This window comes from Pseudopodoces humilis, chromosome 1 (assembly GCF_049639895.1).
Source record: "Pseudopodoces humilis isolate 2021_Gansu_Grassland_sample_001 chromosome 1, ASM4963989v1, whole genome shotgun sequence".
NCBI lineage: Eukaryota > Metazoa > Chordata > Aves > Passeriformes > Paridae > Pseudopodoces > Pseudopodoces humilis.
The window spans coordinates 85,466,066-85,492,335 of NC_142200.1; the positions used below are offsets into that span (position 1 = coordinate 85,466,066).

At 39.3% G+C, this 26,270-nt stretch overlaps 1 protein-coding gene across 1 annotated transcript in view; it reads left to right on the plus strand.

Annotated features, from left to right (window-relative positions):
* The window catches only part of CDYL (chromodomain Y like), a 109,530-nt gene that overhangs the window by 24,856 nt on the left and 58,404 nt on the right, over nucleotides 1-26,270 (plus strand). The window lies entirely within an intron of this gene.

Below are 26,270 nucleotides of genomic sequence, written 5' to 3' on the forward strand. Positions count from 1 at the left end.
TACATGGAGAGGTGGCAAAAGATTGCCTGGAAAGCTCTCAATTTTCCAGTGGTATAAATAATTGTTTTCTCCTGGCAGCTCAGACAATTTATAGGGCTTTTGAACCTTACTCTTCCATTTCCTTCCCAAGAAAACTTCATTTCTTCAAGTAATCACTTTAAGAATTTGTTTGTTTATAAGCTTCCAAAGTGTCTTGGAATCAGAGAAACCCTCTCTAGAATACTGTGTTCTTAAAATGCACTCAGTGCTGTGGAGGAATATTGCTTAAAAAAGCTTCATAATAAAATAAAGAAGGCACAAAAGATTGATGGAAGGTACCCAAATCTCTGTCGGTGCCAGATTATGGGAAAGTTTTATGAAATGTAATTGTCCATCTACCTGTTTATACCCATGCTAGATCTTTAAACTGGGAGACACAGTAAGAATTACACTGCAAGACAAATAATGAAAACCATTCTTTTATTTTGAGACTTCAAATTCAGACCTTAAAATGGCTGCTAGGAGGGAAGGAGGTGTTCAGAATATATTGCACAACCATAAAGATACCTCAGAATAACCGAAAGCTTTTCTTGAGAACAAGCAATACTTTTCTGGATGGCAGTACTTAAAGAAGATGATCATTTCAATGCTGTCCAGTTCCACTGTGTAGAAATCGTTCTTGTTTAGCCTGAGAGAAAAACTAAGTGGTGGTGCATTTCTGTTTCTCAAAATGGCTCTCTTCATAACAGACTTTTTTCAGAAATGCTTAAATCATTTTTAGACACATCTTGAGCAAATGAGTTTTGTGTAGATTTCAGTGAGATTTGAGTGTTACTTGTAGTCTGAGCCTATCTGCTAGACCAGAATCTTCACTGGAGCTTAGGTATGTATTTGATCCTTGGTGAGTACTGACTGAGCCAGGAACTTGTGTCTCAAACCACTGAGCCGTGGAGCATCAGCCAGGCAACTGCTATGCTCATGATGCCGTAGCCCACTTCTTAATCCACAGTGTTTTTCCAGCTTTTCCATTTGACCATTTTACTCCCACCTTCTACTCCAAGTCACTTGTAAATCTCTTATTACATGCAGTGCTAAAAAGTCACCTGCTTGTCTCCTTGGTGACTGAAAAGAACAGGCAAGGAGACCACCTTGTCTTTTTAAAGCCTTTATTGATCAGCCTGGGTGGGGGCTAGAGGGGTCAAGCTCACCACCACTACTCCCTGTGGACAGCAACAAGAAAGAGAAGATGCAAGCAGCTTTGCCCAAAGACGGAGGTGGGGTTTCCAACCTCATAGGAGCCCTATGGGAGACTTTTCTCATTTTGGCTTGTTGAAAGTCCAGGGGGTGACTGTGAGAGGATCCTATCGCTGTCATGGTGACACAACCAAATGGCTTTGCAAGGTAGTTTGGTGTCCTGTCAGTACTCCAGTGTGGTCTGGTGAGTTGTCCGTACGACGGCTTGCTGGCTTTAGGGGCCCACATGTGGTGGTCATACTTCCTGTTGTCACTCAGACTCCTGGGAGTTGGCATGGTTAGCGTGCCAGGTGGAGCCATTTGTTGCCATGTGGAAGTATAGGGGAGCAGTGGGGGCAGGGTCCGACTGAACGAGGAACACAGGGTACAGCAACTTGGGACGGGGGTAACAGGGTAAGGGGTTTCTGTTAATTTACAAACAGTAACTGTCCAACAGGAAACATGGCTAACAATCTTTTAATTATTCTTAACAATGACACTTCTGTTGTACAGTACTTTCTACGTGCAACCTTCGTACCCTTTGTGCTATCCTAATCCTCACCTTCTTTTCACTTGTCTTTTCACAGACACTGTTCCCTCTTCTCTCCTGCTTGAATCCTTATTCTCAAACAATATTTCCTTAAGTCCTTATTAAAAAAACATACCATCTATTCTTCCACCTTTAGAACTGAACACAGCAAGGGCTTTAATGCTCTATTTCTGAGTGTACAGTATTGTTCCTTTCTGTTGACCCTCTTGTCCTCTTTACTCTTTTCTTTCTCTTACTGTAGTTTCAATCTTTTTGGATCAACAATGTATCTAAGTCCTTAGCAGCAGGATTCCAAGTTTTTGTCAGGTGTCAAGCTGAGCATTTTTTTAGATCCCCTCTGGTGTCACAGTACGATCTGGTCCTTCTGACTTTGTTGCGTTAGTGTTGTTGGTAGTCAGCAAAATCTCTCTCAAACTGCATTGGTGTGATTGAACCACAACTCTAAGTATGAAACTAGGTATTTCAAATTGAATCAATTCAGAATAAAGTAAATGCTGGTGTCTTACTACGGAGCAGGATGTCCATTTCTGTTTTCTGAAAGAGTACAAAGCCAATCCTGCTACTTTATCTTATGTAGAAAACGCATGCTCAAGCACACCGACCATTGTTTAGACTGAATATTTATTTTTTCCCAAACAATTCTGAGATATATTAAAAAAATTGTTTGTTTTCTCACATGTGAAATGTACATAATGTTAAGGCCAGAAGAAGTTACAGAGGTGTACATATGTATGTGTTGGATACACTTCATAATAATATGTGAAAGAAGCATATGTTGATTCATGGATCTGAAAATGGTTATCTGAACAAATCCTCATATACTCTGCTTGGGGCTCCTCATGTTCTTCGACATACTTCCCTGTTCATTTCCTAGGTTTAAATAGCTGTCCCCAGCTGTTGTGCATTAGCAGATCCTCACTGCTAGTCTAAAACATTGGCTGAAACTGTTCTTTAAATTTAGAATTTGTTCTGAGTTTAATTTAGGCGATGTTTACTACTATAACTTCTCTTTCTCTGGAGAGAGGCTCAGGCAATGAAGTAGTAACATTTAACAGATAAAGTAACTCTTGTGTAGCTGTAAGAAAACTTACTCTGAGGAATTAAAAAGAATTATTCTTGACAGAATGTTAAAGTAATGATATTATGCTAAATAAGCAAAAAGTATGCAGCTTAATATAAAAATCTGAATATGTGATGATATGATTAGGTATATTTTAAACAAGTATTTAAATTCATTGAAAAACTTAATAGATGATACATGCATTAAAGTTTGAACTCTCTATAACTTAGCAAGGTATAGGAAACAGTAGAAAAATATAAAATACTGTGTATTTTTCTGCCATAGAACCTACATCACAGATTCAGTCATGGGCAGGTAAATTTATGTCCCTAATTCTTAGCAGTAGTGGCAAACCTTTTGTAGATACACACCTTCTTCATTCCAGTTTATTAATTTGTCAGTAGAGTAACTTCATAAAAGCTAGGAAAACATTTTGCATTTCAGAAATCAAAAGAAATGAAAGAATAGGTATGAGTTCAGATATTTTACTTCCAAAATCTTGAAGCATAGACGCAAATCCAAGTTTAGCTTCCTGCTAAGGATCATGTTCTTAAAATGATTTATGATAAAATATTATTATTTAAAGAAAAAATCAGTTATTAAGTGCATAACCTATTTTTAGTTAAATAATACTGAAATAAACAATCAGAAATGTAAGTTTCATTCACCGTAGCAAAATTTTAGTTTACATACTCTCAAAAATAAAATATAAACAAAACCCTGAGTTTCCTTAGTTCTTTAAGGATTAAGAATGATGCATTTCCTGGCTGAATAAAAAAGCAGTTAAATCTTTTCACACCTTCACATCACACTGTGTTGTCCTGTTCAGAAAAACCTGCCAGCTATGCTTAAAGAATGATATTTATCATTTTGATTATACAATACCAACCATCAAAAGTGGGCCTTTCCTTAAAATGCAGGATGCAGCTGCTGTTAAAATGTTAGATTTAAGCCAGCAGAAAACCTTGATTGAAACCAGGATTACATCTGTGGTGGTCTTAGATTGGTTGTTTGTGTTGTCGGTTTGTTGTTTTTTTTTAATTCCAGTGAATCATTCTGCTGCTCCCATGCCCCTCTGAGTTTATCATTCTTATTAAAGCACCTATCTGGTGCAGGAGGGAAGGGTATACTTGTAAAGAAGAACTGAACAAACTGAATCATAAAGGATTTGTTCCCAAAATGTAATGAAATAGAAACAGAACTGGATCTTGACTCTTTGGAAGCTGCAGATATGGTTGAAGAGGAGTAAAAAGATTATTGAACCGAACCAGAGAAGCAGTTCTTGCTAAATTGATTTGATTCATTCCCATTGTGTGTGTGTGTCCTGGGGAGTTAAAAGGAGTAGGAAAGAAGGTGGGAGAAAAATTTAGTTAAAGTAAATTTGATTAGTGGCTAGATGAAGAGAAGGATAGAGTGGGAAAAGTAAATTTAAAAGCAGGTTGAGCAAGAGCTAGCTGAACTTTGTTGTAGTCCGCTTGCAGTGGAATTCTACTTTATTTTCTCCTTTAAAGCTGGCTTTCTATTTGGTGTGGTTTAGTTCATTTTTTATTCTCTGCCTGCAGTTTTTGGGTTATGGGGTGTTTTTTTTCTGATAACCAACGCTAAAAATCCCCACCAAATTCGAACTTAATTGAGAAAGCAGATGTGGAGTTAATTAGTCATCAAAGTGTAGGATGACTCATGAGTCAGGAGACTCTTGGATTGAAAACGTCCTCAATTACAGGGGGCTGGGCCCAGGTATCCAAACAATAGAGGATGGAGCTTATTGGCTTCCAGGTGCGTTTCAGTTGCAACTCTTACTCTGAGCTGAATGGGGATTTTTTGAGATTTCTCTTTTGACCCATCCCAAACTCCAGTTTCATGCCTTGTGTGAGAGGTGCTGGTGAAGCCTTGAGGCACTTTGGCAAGCTGGTGAGTTTTATATAATTTTTAAGAAGTATGTGAGGATGGGAGGGATAAAAATTCCTTAGTCCTACCTCTGAGATCAGATGAACTCCTGTGCTACTCCTAAGGGAAGGGTCTGGGACACCCTCGGGGTGGGAACAGTAGGACTGTGTAATACTTGTCAGGAAACTTCCCTTACAGGAGAACCAGAGAAATTGTGGTGTGGTGTGGTGAAATGACCTTCTTCAAGGCTTTGACTTGATTTGCTGAATCGGTAGAAACATTGCAATACTTAAAAACGTATTTAATATTCCGTGGGCTTAGTTAGTAGGGGGTAGTTGATTGTGGGGAGGAAAAGAGAAGAGGGAAGATAAAACCAGACTGTAAGACGTATTGGGACAGTGGGACAAAATGTTCCAAAGGTATTTGCACAAGAACAGTTATAATTGATCACTGACTGCTGCTGTTTCTCACAAGTCATAGAAACTGAAATGACGTCAGGGAGAAGGGAGAAATTGCAATTTCAGGGAAGAGCTGTCTTCACTGGCAGCTATATGTGATGCCTACAAAGGCCACCAAACCCAACAACAAGGTCTCTGAGCTGCACCCAGCTATCCTTTTTAAAGACCTTTTTCTCTGTTTTGGTTTCATCTTTTAGTTACTGTCAAAGTTCTTCGTTTTAAAGTAAAACAAAAATCTTTCTGATGCCTCTTAGGCAGAAAAAAAAATTAAATGAAAATAACCCAGTTATTCCTCATAATAACTAGCTTTCCACTGATTAGAGCAATTAAAGTGATTTTTCAGGTGTTGTAATATCCTTATAATTGATACAAATGGCCGGAAAAAGTAATAGTGAAATGACGGCCTGTTTTAGTTATTGTTTGTAATTTACCTGCAATATAACAGCTATCTGTAAGCATCTTTAGACCGTCATTCTGTTCCATCAGTCCTAAATGGAACAACTAAAATGAATGCTTTGTTGGCCTAAGTTAGCACAGGTGCCGCAAAGTGCACTTTACTTGCACCTGGCTGCTCCTTCCTGCCCCTCTGCATGGCAGAGGTTTTGATCAATAGCGATGCAACATGATACTGTAAACAAAGTTAAGTTTAAAATATTTTTTTTTGTTTGTTGTGACATTTGAAACATGTATCTGCTTCCCCAACTAGTTTGTTGTGTAGCTAAAAAACGCCATGCAAATGTTGGGCGTTGGTCTAAAGAGCACAAGTGCCCATACCAAAAGGAAAATTGTATTAGATACCATTGTCTCAGTTATCCTGGTACTTTTAGCATGTACTTATGAAAGTGTGGGGGGGTTGTGTTTTAGTTTAGAAGGCAAGGCTTTTGCCTTGCCACAGGTCTCTCGCATTGGTATCCCAGGTATGTGATTACCTGAATATCACCTTTTGTTAAGGTGTGATTGAATTCCATTGAGTGTGTGAAGTGCTGAGACTGGGTGGAACACCTCACTTTTGGGGTCAGGTAATCTGGATCTTTGTGGTGGCTTTCTGCTCTTAAAAGTGTTGTGTTTTCAGGTCCTCTGCTTTGCCTGTTAGGAAGCTAATTAACCTCAGGTTCCAGGGTCCTCATGAAAGCATTTCTATGAAGAGCTAGCTAATAGAATTTCCAACATGTAATTTCTGACAAATGCAATTTGGGGTTTTTTGAAGGGTTTGGGAGGAACCGTAGAGGTCAGTTGGAGGCATATTTCTCGGTGGAAGTCAGTTGAAATTAACTTCTTAACAGTATAAATTCTCTCATTTTTTTGGGAATGTTGACATTGGGCTGACTTTTGATCCTTCAAACCTGCATTTTGCCTCTGTGGCACATCATCTTCAGGGTGCTGTTGTTTAAGAACCGTAGTGTATTATTTACCCAAAAGAACTGAGAGCTTCAGCCAAGTTATTTCTCCCAGAATGTGCAGAGAATTTTTTCTGTTTTTTGCTTCCTGGATGGGCACATGGGGATTATTGCCTTCATAATGTGAGGAAATGCATCATTTTCTGAGGAAGGACTTGTGATTCTTTTAAGAGTGGGGGCTTTAGGAGCTCCAGAGAGAGCCCATTATGTCAGCTTTCCTAGGAAAAGGAAGTTAAATTGGTTTTGAATTACATTAAGGTAGAGTGCATTAAGTTGCTTTAAGTATCATGTTGAGATATTACAGCTTGTATCACACAAAAAATAAAAAAGTGTCTTATGATTGTATTGATCGTAGAAAATAAAACTTGCAGAAGAATTGAAATTCCTCATGATAATATTGATTTAATGAAAATAGCCTCACTGATGAGAAACTATTTCATTAGAAGAATTCCTGAAACAGATAAATTTAATAAGTAGTTGTCTTTATGTTGCCTACACTTTCCAAACTGCCTCTGTAACCCAGACTCTGAAGTGTCACTGGTCTGAGTGAAACCGAAAATAAGGGCTACTACTCCAAGCAATTGATTGATCTGCTGGTGGCCTTAGCTTTTCCATAAAGCTTCTTTCCCCTGCTGTCAGTGAAGTGTTAATCCCTATCTTTATACTTCTTAAAAATGCCAAGTAGCTTTTGATATAAGAAATGCTCTACTGGACTAACCCAAAAATCCACCTAGGTAGTAATGAGCGGATAAAGAATAATAAGACAGCACAGAGTGAATCTTCCTTTGGCATACGCTTCTCCTCACTGGGGAACAGTAATTTAAGAGCTTCGTGAGTTACGGTCTCCACTTAGTGTTTACTAATCTATAATGGATCTGTAGATCCTGAATTTGTCTAGTCGCTCCACTGTGCAATGAGACAATAAATTCTGCAACTTGGCTGTGTTTTTAATAAGGTTTTTTCCCCCACTAAGTATTCCCTGCTTTTTTTTGTTGTTATGGAAAGTATAGGAAACATTTCCCATTTTCCTACTGTCATATCATACACCTCTTAACTGAGGAGTCTGTTTCGTTTTTCCGTCTTTGGAAACTGATTGTTCTTGTTACTTGGTATCATCAGAATATTTGATATTCTTTGATATTCTCAAAATACAATGGAAATACTCCTGCACATGTCATGTGGATGGTATTTGAGATTATACCATGCAGTTCTTGAGAAATTGAGGCGAGCTTCAAAAATTTCTTTAACTGTATTTTGGGGTTTTCCAAGCTGGAAGAAGGTCTGATCCCCACAGTTCAACATTTTTGTATCTGTGATGAGTGGTTTAAACAAGATGAACCCATGGCAAACAGGTAGTACAAAAAAGATAGTGCTTTAAGTTTCTGTGAGGAGAAGATGGTGTTAACTAAAATAAGTTTGGACAAAATGTAAGAGAAAAGTACACTCAGAAGGCCACTGCTCATCATAAAGATCTGTTTAGAGGCTTTGAGATCTCAAGCTTGTTTCACCAGAGAATTCAGTTTTACACATAGGGTAGTTAGCTCATCTTGCCATTCCTTGTAAGTGTCAGAAGTTTTAAAAAGAAGCCCCTCAGGGTACCCTCTTTTCTAGTAAGTTAGAGTGTAAAGTTGTCTTTCTGTCCAGTCCCACCAGGATAAAACATAGGCATTTCCATCCTGTAGACAATGTGAATTTTAGATGCTGTCGGCAGAACCTTAATTTCAATTGTCAGTTTAGCCAAGTCTTGAAGATTTTCACTTTAATTCTGGATGTTACCACTTTCATTCTTCAGAACTAGCTCCAAACTCTTTGATAGAGAGAATCACAGCACTTGAATGTGGAAAGCTGTGAAGGTGTAAGAGAGAACCAGCAAGACTTACGCAGCAGTGATTTTGGGATGTAAGGAGGCAGATTGAAACAGTAACTTTATGGCTGGTGGCAGAAGAAAAGCTTAGACTGCTTCTCAGCAAAAGGGCTGTTGCTCTCAAAATGTTAAGATAAAAACAAGGAAAAGGCAAAATAAATGTGCTTTCTTGTTGGTCTTAGTGTATCTCTTTCATATCCTGTCACAGACAAGTATACGGGAAAAAAAGCAGCCCATTTTAAGTTCAGGTGCTGGTAGCAGGATGCCTCTAAGGTACATACACACCAATGCATACAAAATCCTTTATAGAAATACCATTTTCCAGACTGGTTGTTTATATATAGGAGAAACCAAAATGAAATCTCACATCTTTCAGTAACTTTATTTTTTAGAATTAAAGAGTTGTCTGTTTCACTTCCCTTTTGCCTCCCTTCTGTGAGATGTCAGAGACATGTGGAACTGTAAGAAGAATAATTTCTTTCATAAATTGGCATCTGAGTATCTAGATTTAAAAATTTTTAAAAAGCTTGACTTAAGTGCTTTTCTAGTTTGGAAGCAATCATGCATTGTTTTTCTTTGTGAAACAGAACTCTGAATGAGGATTCCACTTTGGGCCTTGAATAATTATTTCTAAATGTGAGATGGCAAATTAAAATGACATTGTGTCTATAGAGCAAAAATAAAACCTTTTACTTAACCCTTCTTGTGTTTATGGCAAAAACTAATGTAAGTTCCTTGCAATTTTTTATTTGTTTTCTGGATTGGAATGGTTTCATTTTTTTATATTCTCTGCTGTAGTTGTTAGAAAGCAAGGCTTCTTTAAACATGCAGTAGTCAACATAAGGAATACATAGAAAAAGAAATAAAATCCTAATCCTTTGTTTTGACACCACATTGCACTTGATTACTGTGTATAGATTCATGTCATGAAACAAGGACTTTGGGTAGAAAAGTTTTCGAAGGCGAGTGACTTCTCAAAATTGATGTCCTCATGTAATTGAAGACATTTTAAAAACAAGGAGTAAGAGATAAACATGCAGGCAAGAAACTGAAAGGTTTTAAATTCATACACTTCCAAGTGCTTTAAAAATGTAATTAATTACTCTTCAAGAATTCTTGATTATGCTTTTAATTATATATGGTACTTATATACAGTTTTTAATTATTTTCATGCATATAAACTCAGTATTCAGTCTTTAAAGCGATCTCCAAAAATAATGCATTCCTTCAGGTAACTTCCTCACCTCTAGGATTTTTTTCAGGTTAAGGCATCTGGGGTTAAATTTCCTTTCTGTTTGTGACAAACCCATATAAACCATGCTGCTATGGAACTGCTTCAATTTTCACCATAATTCCACATTATATTATTCCAGAAATCTTATCACTTCTGTGTGTCCACTTCCTTTTTTCTCTGCTCTGTCTCACTTGTGTCACATAAGGGGATGATTACACAATAAACCAGCTGAAAGCCAAAACAATTTGGATGTATTTAAGTTTACAGAGATTCATTCACCAGTTTAATATGTAGCATTGCTACTTTTTGGAAAAGGAAGGAATAGGCTATGTTCTTCACAATAACAGAGCTAAGTTGTTCCAGATTCAACAGAATATGAAACAAAGATGTTTGTTGCCATGGATTATAATTATGAAAATTAGGAAGGTGAGGTTTTTCAAGACCTTGTCTGTTCAAGGGAAAAAGCCCTAAATAAATATTACATTTTTCCAGAAATTATGTTCACACATTACTACCATGTCTTAAAGAAAAAATTAAGAGAGTAGCACTTTTTTAAAGAAAAAAGTTGAAAGAGCCATTGAAGGGTATTTAACTTTACCTAATACTTAACTGTCTTAAATGAGCTAAAAATGTATTTCCTATTGATGGCATGACTAATCTCACTCAATATTATAAAAAGCATAGCTTTAAAATTAAAATCTAAATTAATCAGTGATATATGTAGAATCATAGAATGGTTTCCTTTCGAAGGAACCTTTAAGATCATCTAGTTACAAGCCTGTAGCCGTGGGGTTACCTTCTCTCCTTTCACTAGACAAGTATGGATGCTAGCTTTGGAGCAGGCTGCAGGCCCCATAGCCTCTCAGTCCTGCCTGAGAAGCTGGCCTGGGAAATTCACAGGAGGATTTCAAAACAATCCTCAGAAACAGAAAACAACTGCCAGGTGCTGTTTGTCTGTCCTCTTGTTTTCCTTGCAGGAGAAAGTCAGGGGGTGGTGAACCCCACTGACCAATGATGGTGATGTGGTGATTTACTGACCAATAAGAGTTTCCTTTCTGTACTTTCCACGAACTAATCTATATAACAAACCTAAAGCAATAAACTAGGAGATTTCTCCTGTTGTGACTCCCTTGAGAGTCCGTGTCGTTCTTTCCTGCCGTTCCCAATTAGAACAACATCTGGTGACCCCGACATGATGTTGAACTGACCCCCCGAGGTCTGGTAACCTGACGTGATGTGCAGCCGACCCCTGAGGTCAGAAAGCAACCGATGTGACGACATCTGCTAATCCCCTGAGGGTAAGCATCGAGCGGGAAAAAAGCCAGCCCTTCCCCCTAAAGGTGTAAGTGGAATTCTCCCGGGCTTTCCTAGAGGAAGCTGGTTTTGAAAACCAACGGGATAGTGGAGCCCTGCCAGTGAGCGGGCTTGGAACGGCCTATCTTGGTGAAGCAGAGCTCGAAGTCCCGGGTCAGAGCCGATAGCGTATGCATTACTGCATTCGCAGAGCTGCCAAGATAAAGTTTTCATAATGGAGAACTGTAATTTAGTTAACGAGCAGCTGGTCTGCCTTGCATGGCAAAATGCCTTGCTGAGCATGAGACTCTGTGTTCCTGAAGAAGATATACGCGCTTTGTTCCACTGGGTGAAAGCGCAGGAGTTTGCTATGACTGTGAATGATGTGTTTTGACCTTGAGATTTGGTGGTCAGTAGGGGACCACCTGTGGACTGAGCTAGTTGCGGGAAATACCAGTGCGTGCGACTTGGCAGCAACTTGGAGAGTGATCTTTGGGGCACTGAAACAGCGCCAGTCTAAAAACGGTGAAGCCGGGAAGAAAAAGCCGCCAGTGAACGCCGCGGAACGTCCGCCAACACCATGAGTACCTGCCAGCGCGGCCGCAGAGAACCTTTTCTCCAGCTCAGCCGCGCCCCCCACGAAGCTGGACACGCGGGCTTTGCCAGCGAAGAAGCAGCAAAAGAGCAGAAGTCGCGCGGCTCCGTCTTCATCAGCCCCGCAGGCACCGGTGCCACCGGCACCGCGAGAGCTGCCTCCACCCGCACCCTTCACGGCGCGACCCGTTGCGGCGGTGGGGGGAGAGACCCTCTGCGCCCGTCAGCGAGACCCACCAGCGCGGCCGCGAGAAGCCCTCTCTTCAGCCCCCCCCGCACCCGGCGCGTGGGGCACCGCCGAGGGGTCCGAGCGCGGGCCCGGAACACCGCGGGCCGCCGCCGCCGGGAAGCCTGAGCAAACAAACCCCCCGTGTACCAACGCAGCGGGGTGCGCAACTCCCCCCGGCAGAGAAGCAGCAGTGGGAGGGGGAGCAGCAACCTCGCTCCCCCTGCGCCTGCCCGCCACCACCGGCCGCGGCCCGGGCAGCTGCCGGCCAGCCGCAAAAACCCCGAAAAAGCCGAGCCCAAGCCCAGATCTGGGGCCGGGGCCAGGCCCGGGGCGGGCATCGCCCCCCCGCGTCCGAAGTGCCAGTGAGAAAGCAGCGGGGGGGGCCGGCGGCCTCGCTCGCCCTGCGCATGCACAGGACACGCTAGCCCCGCGCCCATCTCGCTCCCTCCGCGCTCGGCCGCGCTCACTTCGCGCGAACCCGCGCTCCAGCCGAAAAGCGGCGGGGGGAGGAGGGGGGCGAGCCTTGCTCTGCCCGCGCTTGCCAGCCGGCGCCACATCATGCGGCCCCGCACCCTCCCGCACACATCTGAAGTGCCAGCAAAAAAGCGGCGGGGGAGGGAAAGAAAGCAACAAGCCCCCCGCCGGGACCTTCCGCGCCAGCCGGAGGAGATGCCTCAGAGTCGGTGCCGTGTCCGTCGCCTCCGGTGGCCTGAGCAAACCAAAGTCCTGCAATCCCTGCGGGACCAAAATTTGCTCACCTTGTACCTTTTGAGTCTTGTGTTCGCAGGAGCTGACAACCAGCCGCGAGAAAATAGTAACTTCAAGTTCCCTGGACCTCCCTGAATTCATGAACTACTGTTCTGACAACCAGAGGTCATCCTAGATGAGTCTACATCCTACAGCACCCACCAACAACAAACCAACTTGCTACCAAACATACAAACTTCAATCCAGTTAACAACAGCAGCCTAAACTTAAGATTACAGAGAGTCAGAAAATACGATAAGCAAAATCAAAGCATTGTAACTTACATTGTTAATCTGTAAAAAATTTATAGATTTTACATAGTAGAATGAAGTAGAGTTTTACTAAATCTAGATATGAGTATTCTTAAAGTATATTTATCACTTTAGTGTTCTTTTAAACCTTTCTATTGACAAGTTAGACTGTCAGTTAAACAGACTAACAGTATTTTGTGTAATATGTGTGTTGATTCACTGAATTAGAGATATTGGAGTCAACCATCGAATCCTTGCAAAGAAAACAATTCCTAAACATCAAAACAGTAAAAGAAACCTCTTGTGCTGTGTTTGTTCTCTATCCTGCAAGAGCTCGGCAGGATATAACAAACACTGTACAATTTTTTAATTTTTCCTAAGCAGAAAGGGTGAGTTATGGATGCTAGCTTTGGAGCAGGCTGCAGGCCCCATAGCCTCTCAGTCCTGCCTGAGAAGCTGGCCTGGGAAATTCACAGGAGGATTTCAAAACAATCCTCAGAAACAGAAAATAACTGCCAGGAGCTGTTTGTCTGTCCTCTTGTTTTCCTTGCAGGAGAAAGTCAGGGGGTGGTGAACCCCACTGACCAATGATGGTGATGTGGTGATTTACTGACCAGTAAGAGTTTCCTTTCTGTACTTTCCACGAACTAATCTATATAACAAGCCTAGAGCAATAAACTAGAGATTTCTCCTGTTGTGACTCCCTTGAGAGTCCGTGTCGTTCTTTCCCGCCGTTCCCAATTAGAACGACAGACAAGGCTGCTCAAAGCCCTGTCCAGCCTGGTCATGAACACTTCCAGGGACAGGGGATCCAGAACTTTCCTGGGTAACCTGTTTCACTGCCTTACTACCCTCACAGTAAAGGATTTCTTCCGTATATCTAACCCAAATTTCTCTTCTTTCAGTTTGCACCATTACTTCTTATCCTTATCTACAGTTCCTGATGAAGAGTCCTTCTCTGGCTTCCCTTGTAGGGCTTTTTTAGGTATTGGAAGGCTGCTACAGGATCTCCATGCAACCTTCTCTTCTCCAGGCTGAACTCTTCCTCAGTCAAGATTTTGAAGTATCTAAAGCGAAAGCCAGATGAAGAGTGTCTGAGACCACTTGGTCTATTCATCCTGGAGAAGAGGAGACTGAGGGAAATCTCATAGCAGTCTACATCTTCCTTACAAAGGGAAGAGAAGGGGCAAACCCTGATCTCTTCCCTGGGGTGCCTCGTGACAGGAATGGCCTGGAGTTCTGTCAGGGGAGGTTTATGTTTGATGTTACAAAAATTTTCTTCACCCAGAGGGTGGTTGGGCACTGGAATAGGCTCCCCAAGGAAGTGGTTAAAGCACCAAGCTTGGCAGAGTTCCAAGAAGCATACTGACAGCACTCTCAGGCACATGGTGGAAGCCTTGGGGTTAGTGCTGTGCAGGGCCAGGAATTGGAGAGGATGACACTTCCAGCAGAGGATATTCTATGATTCTATGATAATCTTCTCAGCCTCTTCTCTGACCTTTTCCAGTCCTCTTATCAACTTTGCTGCCTTCCTCTTGCTTGGAACAATTGGAACTTGCTCCAATTGTTCTATCTCCTTATGTTGAGGGCCCCAGAACTGTACGCAGTGTTCAGGTGGAATCTTGTGAGAGCACAATAGGGTGGAAGGATCACCTCCATCAGCTTTTTAGCCGGTCTCCTTTGGACACAGCCCAGGGCACCACTGGCTTTCTGGGCTGTGACCACACACTGCCTGCTCATTTTGAGTTCTTTGTCAGCTGCCCCCCACCAAGCTCTTCTCCACAGGGCTGCTCCCAAACACTTTTCTGCCTGACCTATGGGTGTTCCTGGGATTGCCCTGACCCGTGTGACCCAAGTGCATGTGACTTGTTGAACACCATGAGGCTTGACAGTTGCACCTCTCCTCCAGCCTGTCCAGTTCCTCTGGATGCCATCCCTTCCCCTCCGGGTGCTGACTGCACCGCACAGCTCGGTGTCATCAGCAAACTTGCTGAGGCTGCCCTCGATCCCACTGTCTGTCACTGACAAAGATACTGACCAACATTTGCCCCAGGACTGACCCCTCAGGGACACCACTTGTCACTGGTTTCCACATAGACATCGAGCCACTGACTGCAACTCTTTGCATGTAGCCATCCTGCCAATGCTTTATCCACTGAATGGTCTGTCCATACATTCATATCTTGGTGACTGTAATTATAAAAAGTAATTATAATAAGTAATTATAAAAATACCAAGGAAAAATCTGAATTTTTGGGTTACTCAAGTAGCAGGGTGTGAAAGATGCAGTCTCATGAGCTACATGATAATGTACAGTAGTCTGGACACAGTTTAGAGGAAATGCTCTTATGCACACATTAGTGCTTTGGATTGCATCTAAATTTGTGCATTTGTTTTAGAGACTAAATTCTGTACTCTGTACCACTGCTGTAATGTTAACAATATGAATTAATTTAGTTTAATTTTTAATAACTATAGAGATAAGATTAAATCCTTTACTGAGTATACTATGGTGCTAAAGTATTAAAAATGCTGTCCAAAATGATCACAGAAGACCTCTTATATTCCAGTATATTTTTTAAAGTTAATCTTTAAAATATATTCAAGTTAATCACTAGCTATTTTGAATTTACAGGTGGTACTGGGCATTGACAACAGATGACTAGATTAATTAGCAGCACCTGATAAAAGGGAAGATATCTGTTTTAATGAAGATTCTGTATTCTGAATGTTTTTAAAATGTGACTATTTCTATAAACAGATGGACATCTGACAAGGAATTTGCAGCATAAATTCTTTGGATATATTGTCATAATGCTAAGCAGAAAGACAAATGTATAGGAAAAAAAAGGAGCTCTCACCTGTCCTTCCAGGTGAATTTTAAAGAAAGCAAATTATGCTTTTATATTTCAATGTTACTGTAATTGGGTCATGAAAAAATAACTATGATGCCATAGTCTTAGAATTTGAAAACTTGCTTCTAAATAAATCATCTCTATTTTTTGGAGACAGGGATTACCAAGGTTAGCAGTTTGGAACACCAACCAGCTCAGCCTTGGTTGACCATACAGGGAATTTGAGGACTTCTTTGTGCAAAGAAACCGACTGCCATTGCTTCTGTAGGAAAGAGGTTTTGTAAGGCAGTAGCTGTTTCTGAAGGGTGGCTGCCCACTAGTGACACTGGCCTGTGATGACTTTCTCAGTCATCAGTATAAGAATTATTTACAGGCAACTGTAAATAATGCATATATTCCAATGTGAAGATAATGTTATATAAATTTTCACAATCTCTTTATGACATTACTTTGGATATCAGGGTTTTTGGATGGAGAAAGAGCAATATGGCTAGGGTGTTATATATAAAAAACATCTCTTAAGTAAGAAAGTGTTCATGATTATAGTGTGTATTTAAACTAACTTTAGATATGAAAAGACAGTGGAGGGGAGGAGAGGTGCCAGTATATTATATGCTTAAGTCTTGATTCTCCATGCACACCTCAAATTAGTGAATTTGTCTATGTCATAAACAAAGAAGTGAGACAGTCATTTATTCTCTACACTATAGAAATAATTTGAGATTTATCAGTGAAATAACTAAGGCAAAAAGAAGAGTTTGGGTCTAAGCTGAAATACTTTCCATATCATAAAACCTGCTTGTGAACAGTTGCTGTACTGCAAACAGCTGCATAGATTGAACATAATTTTTTTTTTTTTTTTAAAGCTATGTGTTATTTTGAAGAGCTTTTTGCAAATTACTTCAGTGTTGAATCTGGAGAAATGATTAAAGGTTTACTACACCATTATAGTATAAAATTATGAGGAAAATAATCCTCAAGGCATATTTTGGAGAGCAAACTGTGATGATGTGGGATTAGGAAAAGCAATGCAAATAGCAATATCAGATTCACACAGGGACAGAGAGAAATGAATAAAAAGCAACTGGAAGTGAAGGAGACAGCATGAGAGATGATTTTATTGTCTTCCAAAGAGCAAAAGAAGTTCAGCAGATGGGTAAGGAACGCCAAATGCTAATATAGTATCCATATCTAGAGGAAAATACAGAAAAATATGTTCTTCCTCCACAAAAAGCACGTGATCGTTTGTTTACCATATTTTTGTAGTTATAGTAGAAAATTGGCAGATTATTTTATGTGACATCTCTGCAGAGGGAAAGATTGGAATGTAGAGAGGGAAGGACGTTTGTGCTTGTAGAAGATAACTCTTGGTTCCTTTGCTCTTGAGGAGGGACTTCAGCAAGTTGTAGTGCTGTATCATTTTTGCCTAAGTGGAGGTTTCAGTTGTGGTCCGTTTTCAGGAAGAAGCTCTGACTGTTCACAGACTTTAAAGAGCAGTGGTGAAATTTGCAGTACAAATAGTTCAGGTTGCTTTAGTATCTGTGTTGTGACCTTAAAGAGCAAAATTTTAAAAAGTTTTATAAAGAATTCAGTGGCTACTTCATGCTACAGCTGCTGTTGAGGTGATGCTTTCTGGAGAAAAAATAATGTTCAAGAAGAAGTTGTTTGATTGAAAAGGAATAGTTTAAAATATCTTATTATCCAGTTCTGGAAACTGCATATGTTTTTCCTTATCCTACTTTATTGCAGATTAGAGGAAATAGAAGATGCTTATGGAGAAGGTTTTTATATGTATATTGCTTCAGAAATTCATGTTAACCATGTAATAGAGAAGTTGCTGCTACCCAGCTTTTTAAAACAAACCTGAATTCTTGAAAGATGAGTTTAATTACCACAACAAAAGCTGCTGTTAATGAAGCTAACATTTTCCAAGCCTAAAATGCTTTGCTTTTTCTGCTTTGTTCTTGCCACAGCATGAGGGATTTTGAAATGGGAGGTGTTTTATTGACAGACACCAGAGTAATCAGATTAATACCTAGTGTTTGTTACTTTTAGTATGCATATACGAACTGATGGTGGATAGGATCAGTAAGTAACAGAGCTCAAGACAGTGCATATTTTCAAAAGACAGCAAAACCCAATCTTAGTCATCAAGCCCTTTGATTCAGGAGTTTTAATATCAGTGTAATGTGTTAGGTTGAATAATTAGTGATTTGATGTTAAAATGTATGTAAGTATTAAGATGGATTTCGGGAAAATAGTAATTGTTGAGAATGTATCCTCATGCAAATTACACCAGCAGGAGGTATATGTTTGCTAAAACAAGTGATGTAGGGTAGGTTAGTTTTATTTCTGATTCACACATTTGAAGGATAAAGCTTAGGAAGTTACAAATACTGGTGAAACAAGAAAGTCATTTAAATACATACCTTACTGCAGAACTTGTACTACTCATGTGCAATGTGCAGGCTTTGTAAAAAGCTAATTATGTGTGAAGATCGTGAACTTACTTGTATGTACTCTTGAGTTTTTGTTGTTAGGAAAGTACAAAATGGACGAACATCATAGAACCTGTTTTCATGAATAAACTTTAAAACCTTGAAATTTGGAAGAATCTTTGCCAAGCAGAGTTACCAGTGATCCCACAACTTTATTTGTACCTTACAGCCTGGTTACAAAAGCAAATGGGAGAGTGTAGTCATGGAAGCTGCAGTGATATTAAATAAGAAATGAGTTTAGGTTCAGACTGAAGATGGAGAGATGGACGGACTTGACACCCAAAAAGAGAAATACCTTTTTCCATCTGGAAAAAGTAGTTAATCTACTAGTAAATCTCTTAAAGAAATTGGATGTCAGAACTAAGAGGTAGCTTTGCAAGCACTGAGGTTGGTTAATTAGGGGAAAGTTCTGTATCACCAGCTTTCCTAGATCAAGTATTGAAACAAGTCCTATTGCAGGCAGTGACCAGGGACACATATTCCTCTAGGATGTGTTGGCACTGAGGTGCCATTGAAGGAATACAGAAGGACCCAGCAAATAATGTTCTTAACAGTAATGTGGAATTGTTTAGCATCTTTGTATTTGAAAACAAAAATTCAGTCATGGTCTTGTTTCCAAGAGCTTTATTTTTTATGGGAATAAGCTTTTGATGCAAGGGTGAGAGGAGGCTCTAGGTATGTATTGTGCCTTCTTGGATGGAATGATTCCAGAGGAAGCTCTTGCTATTATATTTAGAATTAGCATCCCAGAACCTCTGAGGAAAAAGGAAGAAGAGACTGCTACTGAATAAGCTTCTAAGGGACGAGGTCTGTGTCCCTTCTTACTGAAGTTTGGTCAGGTCTACAGTAGATCTGATCTACAGCAGCAGACTTGTCACTGCTGCTTCTGCAAGCAGTAAGCTGCTGAAAAGCCTTGTTAGGTGTTGGTAGATGAAACTGGTATAGAATTAAATGAAATTTGATAAACTGACTACAGCACACCAAATTCATGCTTCGACTGTCCTATGATTTTCTTTTTTCTGCTCCCCTTTCTTTTTTACAGTTCCCATTTCTGAAGTTTGCTTAGCTGTGACAAGGTGTTCTCTAACACTTGGGAATGCAGTTTTGCTGTGACCTCTCTCCTTAAGGCACTCTTTAGATAAAATGTTTTGAATCTTTATCAATCATTTGTGCTTGAGCACTGTTGAAGGTCCAGTTTCTTCTGCTTTGAAAGCAAGTCTGTAGTCCTGATGTTTAATATTGACGAATTCCTCATCTGCAACTCTGTATTATTCTCACTGAAGGACAAAGTGGCAATATTCCTGTTGGCCTTATCCTTTAAGTAAATAGTTGTCAAGCTGTTGAAGCTGTGAGGTAGCTTTAGATTATTTCTACATTTTCTCAAATTATCACACCTAAAATATGGGCATCTTTGGATGAGTTTTTCCTTTCATGTTACCAGAGTTGCCAATAATAAGTATGCATTTTGGTTTTCTATATTTTTTTTATTTAGCAAAACATTGGTAGCACTAAGTTTTGGACCTTCACTTTTTGTACTGCAGTGGAGAGATATAAAGCAAGAGAATTTGGCAAGTGCAGACAGAATATTTACCTTTGGGAAAAAATACCCAGGATTTGCCTCCTGACATGTAGCTTTTACAAATGAATTGAAGATGGGAAGAATTTCCTTTGGTGTTCTCTGTGTAGGTGATGCTGAAATCTTCTAGTTATGATAATTTTTTTAGGAACATAATAATATAGTAATAGTTATGTAATACCTTTGATTGCCAAAAATGTGTATCCTAATCCAGTGCTAGTGGTTTTTAATAGTTTCTTCTGATTAGGACCTATTCCATTTAAGATAAGCCTATTTGATGCTACTTGTTCTTATTTCAAAAGGAGGAAATGAGTGCTTGTTTGGTAAAAGTCCATTGTTGCAGGTGTTTGTTTATATTATGTTTGTACAGATATTAACAGCTTTGCGTGGATTTTCATTCTGCTTTTGTGCAAAGTAGAAAATGTGTGTCTGTCTTACCTTAGTATAAATAAAAGGTTAGAACTGTTGTGAACAGTGAGTTGATAAAATGAGATTAAGATTTTCTAACCATTCTTGCAATAGCTGAGTGACTATAATTAGGGTAAAGCAATTGACGGATTCTGCAGTAAGCTGTAACTTGCATCGCAACTGTTGTAACTATTTCTCTGTAAATTCTGTCTGGAAAGATCAGTGATGCTGACAGTTTAGCATCAATCATCAGTGGTGACTTGTGAGGAAGTAAATCTCAGGGAAACTGTTTATCCAGGGAGTTAATTCTCTAAAGCAAAATGACTTGTCACAGGTCCTCCCTCCACACCCATTTTCCTGATGTCCTATATGGAAAAGGCTTCTTACAAAGATCTGCTCTCTTATAGTGATCTGTACTTTTGAATATGTAATAAAGGAGTTGCATGTACAGTGATTAGTTTGTTTAATGCAGGTATGAGGTATAAAACTTTCTGAAATGTTTTTTCAGGAGGCAGCTGTGCAGCCAGGCATGGTGTGCACTATAGCTGTGGTTCTCTGGCACTACTGGCATTGATGAGAATGCAGTAATTAAACTATTTTATCTATTGTCTTTGCTAAGACCATGAAAAGATGTAAAACTTAAAGCTGATGATAAATAATGAGCTTCACTGGGACAATTGTAATTTTATAGGCAACTTGATTAGAAATTTATATAGAGGGTGAATGAAAATGTGAATTAGAACCTGCAGTTCACTATATAAATTGATTGATACAGATAGCCTCAAAGTTAGCTCTTGCATGACTTGTGTCCAGGAATTCTAAAGGAATGGACAGCCTTTGGTTGAAATAGAGCTTGGGAAAAAGAGAAATCTTAATATTTGTTTTAGCACAGCTGTTTAATCTTTGAAAGGAGGGTTGAGCTGTGCAGTTCCCTTTATTGCACTGCTAGAATGAAGGACCACAGGAAGTGCATTAGTCCCTTATGGGACTCCTGTTCATAGACGTGAATGTGTTCCAACCTCACTGCACGCACTGTTGCTTCCAAAGGAGGTTGGTAGTGGCTGTGGGTTGCAAAGTGATGCTCCTGTATGAACTCATCCTGCTGGTCTTGATTGCCTGAAGACAGTTGAGTTGGTGTTGTCAGGCCTTAGGCTGGATCAGGTATCATCCTTCATCACAGAGCTGTCACAAAAGCAGCACAAAAGCTGCATCGTCTGCTGTAACTAATTTGACAGAAAGGCAATAATCTGCCCACATCTGATCCGCATTTCTTTTGTGCAGCTCTGGCTTCCAGCACAATGTATGTATGGAATACAGCCCTCAGCATGGCCATTCCTGTACTGTACAGACTCTCTGGTCACTCCTGCCATAAGGATGCAGCAGCTCAGTTTACAGCAATTCATCGGCTGTTAATCCAATCAGTCTGTTCTGCTAATCAAATCAGTCAGCTCTGGGAGCATGTGGCGGCAGGCTTATGTGTACTCTCCCAGGCTCATGTCAATGGAGCAGCATGGAGCTGCAGTGAAGATGAACTCTTGTATTTATATGATATCCTAGTGTAATTTTTTAATTATGCTATTTTAACTTAAACCATTCTTAAATCTTAAACCTTAAACTTTTACATTCTTTTTGATAAAGATTTTGATATTCTAAGCGTAGGTGTTAAGCTGTTTTTTAAATTTCCCTGCTGATGCTAACTGCAGAGAGCAATACTCTGACTTGGCCTTAAGTCATCCTATGGGAAATTATGTACTTTTAAATAAAATGTGTGCATTTAAGATTTTAATGCACATTTTACAGACCTTCATGTGTGTTTTGACATCCTCATCAAATATCTTTTTGAATAACTCTTTTCCCAAAGCTACTTTAAGCAAAACATGGCATTAAAATTGTTTTTATGTGGTATGCTGCTATGTATTAGTTGGTTATTTAATGTAGAATGCATTTATTTTATTTATGATAAGAAGTATTTGAATACTGTTTATTGTTGACTTCTGCAAGATTTTAATAAATGGAAGATACTACCACTTGTAAACATTGCTGATTGCTTATGTGGGATCATTTAAGTCCCATTTGTGTATGATATAGTTTCCAATTCAAGAAAGGGTGACTGTTCACTTGTAGTGCATACATATGTCATGCAAGACTTGCATTTATTCTAGCTTTCTGTTTCTGACTTGGGGAATATCTCCAGTAGTAATTTGGCTCAAGTGGAGAAAATCAGCTGAGTGAAGCAGTTGGTGCTGTGACCCCCACCTCTGCATATTCTGCTGTGCAGCACTTTTATTTTGGACTAGATTTAGTGGAGCCTCTCAGGATCAAATATCCATGCCACTACATGTATTGAAACTGTACAGAGGTGTTATTTGCTTGGATCTGTGTGCCTCCTTAGGGGTTGAAGCGTGACAGATGCATTGGTACATTTCCAGTTCCAGTTTATATTTCTCCATAAAGAATCCACATCCTGTATACCAGAACTGGTCTGTGAATAAAACCATCCCACAGTAAGCAGGAGTAGTGCAGAGGAGGGAAGGATTTGCTTCCAAATTGCACTACTGCTGTGAACAAAAACAGTGAGGTAAACATAGCCTTCAGCTAACAGAACAAGGCCTTCTCCTATAATTTACAGACAACAGATAGACCTTAAATTAATTTAGCCTGACATGAATGTGAAGAGAGAAAGGAACATGATGGGAATGCACAATGGATTTATTATAAACAAGGCAATACTCATTGAATATTTACATACCCACATGTGTTTATTTTGGTCTTTTTGTTTTTTGTTGCCTTCCCACCCCCAACAGATGTACCTTTAGTTTAATTACTTCAAATGATCAAACTATGATTTTTTAATATATATACATATACAATGACTGAGGGCATGCCTTATATTGAGTTTACAAATGTGCCCAAATTATAATGCTTTAGATTGAAAAAGTTCTTTTGAATTTCATGCTTACTTTTATTGACCTGAATTAAAGAACTTTCATCAGGGATTTAGAATGTATGTCCTTTTCCTGACAATGAGGTTACTGGACCAGTTCAGCCTATAGGTGTTTGTTGTCCTGTGATGAAAGTTGCAGTCCTCTAAGATGTGTCAGAAAATACCGCATATGTGGCTGCTCTCCAAACCAGTTATTCCAGGATGCCTACATTAACTCAGGTATTCTTAATATCTAAACCAGGTCACTTTGACAGAACTACATTAGGGAATAATTATGGAAGAAGTGCTGACAGATGGGGAGGAGCTGTTGTCTCAAACATAGGACAGGGAGGAGTTGCAGTGTTGCCATTTTCACTTGGTGCAGCTGTAGTCAGGCAGCACTTCAGCCTGCAACCATATATTGCTTTTATTTGTTTGTTGGAAATTTTTTTTTAATGTAAGTTATGTATAATTTGCTAATAAAAGCAATTAAAATCCTCAGGGAGGGAGAGCAAGCATGAACCAATTCTACCACATTCCACATGGAAGGACGGGAAATTACCATTTTACAGATGGGAAATCTCAGGTATAGTTGTGGTGGGCAGGATTAAAATTTGTTCATTTCAGTATTGGATTATACCTCTGAGCAGCTCATTGTTTTTCTCTCAGTTCTTCTGCTGCCTGATTTTTTGAGTGTCATTGATCAGTAACCCCCCAGGTAGGGAAAGTGATAATTTAGCATGCTAAAATAAACTGAGGAATGTTATTTCTTTACCACCCAGATAGTTTGCCTGATAACTTTCTCTCACACCTGTTCTATCTTTTTTTATGTTATTTTGTCTTTTGTTGTGATTCTTCTACAACACTTGAAAACTAACCATTAATGGCAAATCCTGCAGTAGAGAACCTTTTAATCTCTAAAAATAAAGTACTGCCCCATGGCACAGGGCATGGGACACTGTAGAAATGGTAGTTGTCACAAAGTACTAGTCAGCATTTCTAGTGTGATTATGGCAAAGGATGTGTCTCGCTCCCAGCTTTGGATGAGAAACCCTTATGTAGATGTTATCATCAGCAAAAGTATTGAGGCAGAATTAGTTTTTCAAGTGCTTCTGGGGGAGTCAGACTAACCAAACTGAGTCAATCCAAAAAAATAAGTCCCTCACTAAAGCTCTGAAGCTGCATGACAAATTGTGTATCACAGGTTAATTGTTGTAATTTTTGTGCTGTAAATAAAACAAAAAATGTATTCAAGAAAAAATAAAGAGTTACAAAAAGAAATCCCTTTAATCAAAAAGAGCAATGTCAAAATAGGTTTTGTTGCAGGCTTGGACAGTACAGCTAAATATAACAGTTTTCTTTATGCAGTTCTGCTTGCTCCATAAATCATCAAGTTAAGAATGGATTTTTGTGTCTTCTGTTCCAGAGTTCATCTGTTATCTCTGCAAGGTATCTGGTTTTTTGGATGAAAGGGATGGCTTCCTACTTGAAAAGGGCATGTCCTTAATGGGTGGTCTTGCAGTACTAAAAGACAGTGGTAGAACTTGGTGCTCAGTAATTGATGCTGTTCATTACAAAGATTTAGTACTAGAGAATAAAAATACCTTGGTAGTAGTAGAGATCTTTCTCTGAGAATCATGGTCTTAAAATCTATTTTAGAAGGTCAAGAGAGGCAGAAAGGATAAGCAAGACTAGCAGTAGCTACTTTTTTGACAAGATAGGAAGTTTGATTCATGAGTTTGTTCTTAGTTTTTAATTTAACATTTCTCACTTAATATTTGAAGGTCTTTTTACTCAGTTTCTACTAAGAAATGATTGAAGGCGTGTTTCTTTGCCGTGACTTTCTTCAGCTCTTGGAGTTGCATTTTCTTTTAAGATGTCTTTAAATAGTTTCATGGAAAAATAAGTTTCATATTTCTAGCTGCATGGTTTTTTAATCCCAGTAACTGCTAGAAAGTTAAATAATCAGAGTAAAAATAGTTTTAATGTATTTTAAGATTTTAAATAAAATTTGGACAATTTGTATTGCATGTCTCTATAAAATGCATTGAACTGATTAACAAGGCAAAAGTGGAGCTTGTTTGTATTTGATTCTTGTTTTTGTGTTGATTTGGCTGTTTTTTTAAGACCTGTGCAGACAGAGTTAAGCAACATCGTGATGACACAGTACAACACCTGCAGGGTATCACATGCAGTTGTAGCATATGTCCTTATATTGCTGCTGAGATTATAATAATAATTATATTATTATAATAATATAATATTATTATTGTAATATAATTATATTGTAATAATTATAGTATAATAATAATAATTTAACCTTACTGTTGAAAACTAGAGAGTACATTATGATAGCATGTCGTGCAAAATTGAGGTGCACTCTTAAGAAAATCTGTTGTCAGCAGTCATGTGATTTGGTAATGAATCATATACCCTATGTGTACCCTGTTTATATGTGCACCATACATATCTGTATTTTCCTCCAATCCTTAGAAAGTGTTCTTTGACATTCCATTTGGTTAATACCACTCCAGTAAATGTCACTCTTTCTTCAGAGGTTCTTCTAGGTAGGTGTGGTCTTGGCTTCTATGCATGTATGCATGGTTTTTGTTCATGAAGGGCTGGGAGTTAAATTAATAAGTAATAGTCCAAAACACCTGCCTCTTTTTTTATTTATTTTTTTTTAATTATCAAAAAGAAGGGAGAGATGAGTAAGAACTCTATATCAGTCCCATAACTGAAATGAAGTAGGATGGAGGATTTATCTGAAGAGTCAGCCAGGGTAGGAAAAATTAAACAAAAAGGGGAAACCCTAAGATTAGCCTTGCACTTTTATCTTTTTCCATAAAAGAATTCCCTTTCCACAGGATTAGCATGATTGGCATAAGTTTTAGTCCAAGGCATGAGCCTCTGTCCCTGCAGCTGCTGCTGTCTGCTGCTGTCTGTCCAGCCTCCTTTACCCCAGTGCCTGAATTCCTCCAGCCTATGGGTTCCACATGCAGTTGTAGAATGTGCATACTTAATACTTGTGACATAAATATCACCTCTGTTTGCAGATAAGTGAGGCATGGCAATTTGTTCAAATACGTGTATCAAAGGCTCTGGCAAAAACAAATTCTCTGTTTTCACAAGAAGCCTCTAAAAAAAACCAACAAACTGAATTTGCCCCAGTTCCTAAGCTGTTCCATATTGTCCCTGGTAGCTGAAGGTTAGCTCACTGTAAGTAAGAGATTC